The 6,946-nt window shown below is 39.3% G+C and overlaps 1 non-coding gene across 1 annotated transcript; it reads left to right on the forward strand.

The window, feature by feature from the left end:
• Positions 1-5,607: 5,607 nt before the first annotated feature.
• Positions 5,608-5,715, forward strand: LOC148565121 (small nucleolar RNA R71). The gene has a single exon (XR_015885411.1). It is a non-coding gene; the product is annotated as a small nucleolar RNA R71 (small nucleolar RNA).
• Positions 5,716-6,946: the final 1,231 nt, after the last annotated feature.

The following is a 6,946-nucleotide window of genomic DNA, read 5'->3' on the forward strand; positions in this document are numbered from 1 at the left end:
GAATGCGTGGATGATGCGAACGCGTGACAAGAAAAATCGCTGAATGACGCGAACGCGTGGACGACGCGTACGCGTGACCTGCGCGATCTGCAAAAATAACAGAATACGCTAGGGGCGATTTCGGGCCACGTTTTGACCCAGTTTTCGGCCCAGAAACACAAACTAAAGCTAGGGAACATGCAGAGACTCATCACGCATCCACACACATTCAAATATATCGATATTAGGATTACTTTCAGTTTTAGATCTGATAGATTTGCATTACATTCATAGTTTATACTTTTGCTTGGATTTTGGATGCTGAGAGTCATTACCTCCGTTGAAGACATTACTTTAGTTTGTTTCCTTATTCCTTTACTTTTATTCATTGCTCATTGACCCTATTCAATTAAGTATGTTGCATTTTGAATTTATCAATATAAAGACTTATTTTTATTTTTAATTAATTTTAATTCTCTGTTTTATTGTATTTAATTATGTCTTCTTATATTTTTATGATTATTAATTCCATGTCAATGGAGTAGATTCTCCACTTGACATGGGGGTTGATTAGGAGGAGACACTTGAGTTAGAATGCTCAAGTGCTTAGTTAAATTGGACGTTGTAGGCTAATTCTGTATCTGCTAACGCTGGATCTTCCCAAGGGAGAGGACTAGGATTTGCGGGTAAGAGTTAGTTCACTCACTATACTTCCCCTTATTTAGTAAGGGTAAACCAAGTGGAAATAACAACCTCTTTACACTACACTTGAGAAGATTCCAACAAGGATAGATCTTCCAATTAATTATTCCCTCAGTCAAGGCCTTTTATTTAGAATATCAATAATTATTCTTAGTTTATTTTTATTGCTTTAATTTACAATCACTTTTAATTACTCATTATTCAACTCAAACTTTCTGGAAATTTTCTGATTGATAAATTAGCACTCTTTCCTGCAAACTCGTTGGGAGACGACCTGGGACACATACTCCCAGTATTTTTATTTCTAAAATTTGTGACAACCCTTTTTTTAAATTGGTGAGGTAGATCTTAGCTGGTTAAGAGATGTGCAACGCTATTCTCTTATTTGGAATCTCTTAATTAGTTAACTTCTGCCACGCATCACCTTCTTCAAAGCTTCTTGGTGCCATCTTGAGGTCATGTTTTTCCTTTGCCTTTTCCTTGTACATTTTGGCATTTTCATAGGCTTGGGATCTGAATTCTTCCAATTCTTGTAATTGCAAGAGCCTCCTTTCACCAGCGGCTTGGCTATCAAAATTCAACAACTTGAGAGCCCAGAAAGTTTTGTGTTCAAGCTCTAATGGCAGGTGACAAGCCTTACCATACACCAGTTGATATGGAGACATCCCAATTGGTGTCTTAAAGGCTGTCCTGTATGCCCAAAGAGCATCATCCAGCTTCTTCAACCAGTCTTTTCTTGAAGCTCCCACTGTCTTTTCCAGAATTCTTTTTAGCTCTCTGTTGGATACTTCTGTCTGACCACTTGTTTGGGGGTGATAGGGTGTGGCAACCTTGTGCTTCACCCCATATCTCAGGAGGAGGGTCTCTAGTGGCCTGTTGCAAAAATGACTTCCTCCATCACTGATGAGTGCTCTAGGAACTCCAAACCGACTAAAGATATTCTTTCTCAGGAAATTCAAGACCACCTTTTTGTCATTTGTAGGGGTCGCAATAGCCTCCACCCATTTGGATACATAGTCCACTACCACCAGAATGTAGTTGTTTGAGTATAAGTTGGGAATGGTCCCGTGAAATCAATCCCCATACGTCAAACAACTCAAGTTCTAAGATAAATTGCTGTGGCATCTCATTTTTCTTGGGCAGATTTCCAGCCCGCTGACATTCATTACAGTTCTTCACTAGCTCTGGTGCATCTTTAAAGATGGTGGGCCAAAAGAACCCGTACTGCAAAACTTTTGTTGCGGTTCTTTCTCCTCTAAAATGCCCTCCATAGCAAGAACCATGACAGTTCCATAAAACTTCCCTTCCTTCCTCCTCTGAAATACATCTTCTGAGTAATCCATTCGAGCATTTTTTGAATAAGTATGGCTCATCCCAAATAAAATACTTTGCATCATTGATGAGTTTCCTCTTTTGATGCTTGTTGATCGTTGAAGGCACCTCCTCAGTAGCCTTAAAATTAGCAATGTTTGCGAACCAGGGTGCCTTGTGAACCAGCATTAATTTCTCATCAGGGAAGAATTCATTGACACTTGATTTGTGGGTGCTATCTTTTTCACAGGGAATTCTGGACAAATGATCTGTTACTTTGTTTTCCACTCCTTTTTTTATCTTTAATCTCAATGTTGAATTCCTGCAATAGCAAAATCCACCTTATCAATCTTGTTTTTGACTCTTGTTTTGCAAGTAAATATTTTAGTGCTGCATGATCAGTGAATACAATAACTTTAGATCCAATGAGATATGATCTAATCTTGTCAAATGCAAACACTATTGCCAGTAGTTCTTTCTCAATAGTGGTATAATTCCTTTGAGTTTCATTCAAAACCTTGCTGGCATAATATATAACATGCACTAAATTACCTTTTCTCTGCCTCAGCACTGCCCCAATGGCAAAGACTAATGCATCACACATCAGTTCAAAAGGCAAATTCCAATCAGGTGGGCAATAATAGGTGCTGAGGAAAGTTCTCTTTTCAGTGTTTCCAATGCTATTGTGCATTTTTGATCAAACACAAAAGGTGTATCAGAAAATAATAGGTTGCTCAAAGGCTTTGCAATTTTGGAAAAATCTCTGATAAACCTTCTATAGAAACCAGAATGGCCTAATAAACTCCTAATTGCCTTGACATTACTAGGTGGAGGTGATTTCTCAATTACTTCCACCTTAGCTTTGTCTACTTTTATGCCTTTTTCTGAAATTTTATGGCCAAGAACAATCCCTTCTATCACCATAAAGTGGTATTTCTCCCAGTTTAGAACTAGGTTTGTCTCTTGGCACCTTTTTAAAACTAATGCAAGATGATTTAGGCAATTGGTGAAGGAATCTCCAAAAACTGAGAAATCATTCATGAAGACTTCAATGAACTTTTCAATCATGTCTAAGAAAATAGACAACATGCATCTTTGAAAAGTTGCAGGAGCATTGCACAATCCAAAAGGCATGCACCTGTAAGCAAAAACTTCATATGGACAGGTAAATGAGGTTTCCTCTTGATCTCTAGGGTCAACCACTATTTGATTGTATCCCGAGTATCCATCAAGAAAATAGTAATATGCATGCCCTGCCAATCTCTCTAGCATCTGATCCATGAAAGGGAGTGGAAAATGATCTTTTCTAGTTACCTCATTTAGTTTTCTATAGTCAACGCACATCCTCCAGCTTGTTACTGCTTTTGTGGGGATGAGTTCGTTCTTCTCATTGGGTACAACTGTGATCCTTCCTTTCTTTGGAACCACATGGACAGGGCTCACCCATGGGCTGTCTGAAATAGGATAAACTACTCCTGCCTGCCATAGCTTCATAACATCTTTTTAGACCACTTCTTTCATGAAAGGATTCAATTTTCTTTGGTCTTGAATGGAGGGTTTGGCATCATCTTCCAGCAAGATCTTGTGCATGCATATGGATGAGCTTATCCCTTTTAAGTCAGCAAGGGTCCATCCAATGGCATCTCGGTGCTTTTGCAGCACCTTGATTAATTCCTCTTCCTGTTCTTGACTAATGGCAAAATTGATGATCACTGGCTAACTTCCATCACTTCCCAAGTATGCATACTTGAGAGTAGGAGGCAGTGCTTTCAGCTCTAGTTTGGGTGCTTCTTTCTCCTTTTTCCTATCCTCTGATGTGCTTGGAATAGACACCTCAGCTGAATTGACATCAGCAACCTCAACATTTAACATGGAATCACCCTCTGTCACTCCTTCAAGTGCTTCTTCAAAGGTTTCTTGCACCACAGTTTCCACTGCATCTAGCCTCATACACTCTCCTAGTGACTCTGGTGGATAGCTCATGGCCTTGAATACATTGAATACCATTCTCTTATCATGTAGCCTAAGGGTAAGTTCACCCTTTTGGACATCAATGATGGCTCCAGCAGTAGCTAAAAATGGCCTCCCCAAAATTATTGAAGCCTTAGCTTCTTCCTCCATATCCAATACCACAAAGTCAGCAGGGAAGATGAAGTCTCCTACTTTCACTAACAAATCTTCTACTATTCCATGAGAAAATTTGAATGACCGATCTGCCAATTGGAGGGCCATTCTTGTTGGTTTGGCTTCCTCAATCTTCATTCTTTTCATCATAGTTAAGGACATCAAATTTATACTAGCTCCCAAGTCACATAAAGCTTTTTCAACTGTTATTTCCCCTATGATGCAGGGAATTCGGAAGCTTTCTGGGTCCTTCAATTTTTGAGGTAGCTTGTGTTGGATGATAGCACTACATTTCTCAGTTAATACCACAGTTTCATCATTCCTCCAGCTTCTCTTCTTGGTCATTAATTTCTTCAAAAACTTAGCATAGAGTGGCATTTGCTCTAGTACTTCAGCAAAGGGAATGTTGATCTGAAGTTTCTTGAAGATCCCCAAAAATTTGGAGAATTGGTTGTCCTTTACATTCTTCATTAGGCGCTGAGGGTAAGGAGCCTTTAGGACATATGGCCTTAGAACTTCTTTCTCTTCTGATGGGTTGGGAGCAGGTATTTGTGCTTCTTCCATGGCATTTGAACTGCCCTCTGCCATCTTTTCTTGAGTCTCTCTTGAAGTTTCTTTCAATTTCTTTCTTCTTCTGAGGGTAATAGCTTTGCATTCCTCTCTTAAAGTTGTCCTAGTGGCATTACCTGAACTGTGGCCAGGAGCTTACTTGGACAAGTATCCAATTTGTGCTTCAAGTTTCTGAGTGGTAGCATCTTGATTTTGCAGATTGGATATTACTTCCTCCTTGAATTTCTTCATGTCTTTAAACTCCTTGCAAAGGTTTGCAAGCATAGCTTCCATTTTGGCCATTCTGTCATCATCATATGGTGATGGTAGGTTGAAATTAGGGTGTTGAGAATGGTTATTGTGGTTTTGATATGGTGGTTGTGAATAAGTGCTTTGTGTGGTCTGGTATGGTTTTTGGTTGGAGTTTTGGTGAGTAGAGTTGTTATACTGGTTTGGATTATGGGGTCTGTGGTCTTGGCCATGGTTTTGTTGGTTCCCCCACCTAAAGTTTGGGTGGTTCCTCCAACCAGAGTTATAAGTTTTAGAATATGGATCATGAGCTTCCCTAGATGAATTTCCAAGGTAATTAGCTTCCTCCCAGTTAACTCCTTCTTCTGTGTCTAACTTTCCTTGAGGTGATGGTTGAGTGTGGATAGCTGCAGCCTGATTCTTCTCCATTTTCTTGGTCAATTCAGCCAGTTGCTTGGTTATCATCTTATTATGGGCCAGGATTGCATCCATATGGTTTAATTCCAGGACTCCCCTGTTGTTGCTTCTGTCTGAGGCATAAAAATACTCATTGTCAGCCACTGTCTCTATAACATCAATGGCTTCTTCAATGGTCTTCTTCTTGTTAAGGGAACCTTCAGATGAGTGGTCTACAGCTTTCTTTGACTCACAATTCAGCCCTTCATAAAAGATATGAAGTTGCACCCACTCATTAAACATATCAGGGGGGCACTTTCTTGTCAAATCTTTGAATCTCTCCCAAGCTTCATAAATAATCTCACCATTCTGCTGTCTAAATGTCTATACTTCAGTTCTCAGCCTGTTTACTTTTTGTGGAGAGTAGAACCTTGTTAAGAATCTATTCACTACATCCTCCCAGGTTGTCAAGCTTTCCTTGGAAAATGATTCTAGCCATTTTGATGCTTTGTCCCTCAAAGAAAATGGAAACAGTAGCAATCTATAGGTGTCAGGATGAACACCATTAGATTTAACTGTGTCACATATCCTTTGGAATTTAGTGAGATGCTCATTAGGGTCCTCTTGGGCACTTCTTCCAAAAGAACAGTTGTTTTGCACAAGAGTTATGAGTTGAGGCTTCAATTCAAAATTATTAGCATGGATAGTTGGCTTTTGAATGCTGCTACCACAGTTTCCTGGGTTTGGATTGATGTAGGATCCCATAACTCTCCTCTCTTGTCCAGCAGGGTTGGCTGCACCTCTTCTGGCATGATTGTTCACCTCTCCTTCATGATGGTTTTCCATATCATCCTCCATGCTTATATCCAAGTCTTCCTCCTCTTCTTCTGCACCAACAGTCCTCTTTCCTCTTGCTTCCCTCCTTAATCTCAAGAAGGTTCTTTCTGGTTCACTATCAAACGAGGTTGATGTTTCCTTTCTCCTACCTGTCATACAAGGAACAAGTACAAGAAACAGCAAACGCAGAGTTCACTAAAACTGAGTATAGTTAGCTTGGTTAGAATAATTTATCAAATGGTTAGTGGGTTAGCTTGCTGGAAAGTAAGTAAATAAAGAAAAATAAAGAGAAACAACTGAAATTGCAGAAAACAAAAATGAACAGCTGAAATTAAAATTTTCAATTAATCAAAAAAAAGGAATGTGCTCAATCTATTAATCCTCCAATTTAGTAATTGTCAATACAAAACCAATCCCCGGTAACGGCGCCATAAACTTGATTCAATCAAAAACTGTCTCTCAACAATTTCATTTCGGCAAGTGCACTGGATTGTCGTCAACTAAAAACTCACTGTAGAGTGAGGTCGAATCCCACAGGGATTGGTTGGTTGATCAATGTTAATTGGAGAATTGTGCTAGTTGAGCGAAATCAGATTTGGTTGAAAATTGCAGAATGTAAATTTGGCGGGAAACTTAAATTGCAAGGAATAAACTAACCGAAATTAAATTGCGAGAAAATAAATGACAGAATCTTAAATTGCAAGAAATTATATGGGAATGGGGAATAAGCATGAAATTAGAGACGCAGAAAGTAAATAGAAGGGGTAGATTAGAGATGGGGATTCATTGGGTTTCAGGA

The sequence above is a fragment of the Arachis ipaensis genome, chromosome B5, assembly GCF_059453495.1.
Source record: "Arachis ipaensis isolate K30076 ecotype BB chromosome B5, ASM5945349v1, whole genome shotgun sequence".
In the NCBI taxonomy this organism is placed as follows: domain Eukaryota; kingdom Viridiplantae; phylum Streptophyta; class Magnoliopsida; order Fabales; family Fabaceae; genus Arachis; species Arachis ipaensis.